This window comes from Elephantulus edwardii, unplaced genomic scaffold (genome assembly GCF_000299155.1).
Source record: "Elephantulus edwardii isolate Elephantulus edwardi_28Jun2011 unplaced genomic scaffold, EleEdw1.0 scaffold00137, whole genome shotgun sequence".
NCBI classification, from domain to species: Eukaryota; Metazoa; Chordata; class Mammalia; order Macroscelidea; family Macroscelididae; genus Elephantulus; species Elephantulus edwardii.
In genome coordinates this window covers 6,661,994-6,663,089 of record NW_006399887.1, presented here as the reverse complement: position 1 = coordinate 6,663,089, position 1,096 = coordinate 6,661,994, and the positions used below count along the sequence as shown (strand labels likewise).

Sequence of the window (1,096 nt, the reverse complement as noted above, 5' to 3'; positions counted from 1 at the left end):
ACAATCTCCAGTTTCATTTAGAACGGAAAGAAACCCCGAATAAGCAAAGCACTCCTTAAAAATAGAATAAAAGGTAGTAGGCATCTCACTCCCTGATTTCAAACCCTACTACACTGCCATGGTGGATAAGACAGCATGATACTGGTACAATGACAGACACATAGATCAATGGAATAGAATTGAGAACCCGAAAATCAGCCCATCTATTTCTGGTCAACTGATTTTTGACAAGGAGATGAAATCAGTTAAATGGGGAAATGACAGCCTTTCCCCTCCCCCTTGTGTACACTCTTTATTTTGAATACTTATAAAATATTGTTATTCCTCAAGACAAGGGCAAAGATCACCCCATGTAGAAACTGAGAAGCTATATACACAGCTTTATAGAACAATGGTAAGCAGAGAATATGGTTCTGACCAGGCACAATGAAGAGAAAAAAACTGGGAAGAGAACCGTCCATCTGAATAAAACTTGAGTTGTTATCAGGGCAAGTCTTGTGTCTTTCCCAGAAACAGAAGCTGTTTTTGGAAGGTTCCTGTACAGTACAGGGGGTCCATGTGTCTTCTTGGCTACACCCCTGGTTGGGGTGCCATTAGGTCAATGTCACTCAAATTTCTGGCCAAACTCCTGCAACAAAAAGTCCCAAATTGAGGATCAAATTCCTCTGAAAAGAATTTCTATCGGCGCCGAAGCTGTAGACACCTGGAAGCCAATCTCCTACGTTGTCTGGGATTTCGGGAGTTTCATTGGTCAGTCCCACAGTGCTCACACCGACCCCACCAGAAGCCATAGTAGCACCTTCAGGTTCAGAAACCTACACGAACCACGAAATGACAGCCATTTAAGCAAATGGTGTTGGCAAAATTGGAAAACTATCTGCAGAAGATTCAAGCAAGATCCACACCTCACTCCATATAAAAAAAAACCAAAACCCACAACTCTAAATGGATAATATACCCAGACCTAAACCAAGGACTATAAACTTCATTAAAGAAAAGCTTGGAAGACTCTAGAAGTCATAGTTCACAACATAAACAGTCTTCCAAGTATCCTGAAAAATATAATGAATAGAATAGAATAGAATAGAATAGAATA

General features: G+C 40.4%; 1 pseudogene; it reads right to left on the bottom strand.

The window, feature by feature from the left end:
- Positions 1-570: 570 nt before the first annotated feature.
- On the bottom strand, positions 571-791 carry LOC102852677 (annotated as a pseudogene).
- Between the last annotated feature and the right edge of the window lie 305 nt (positions 792-1,096).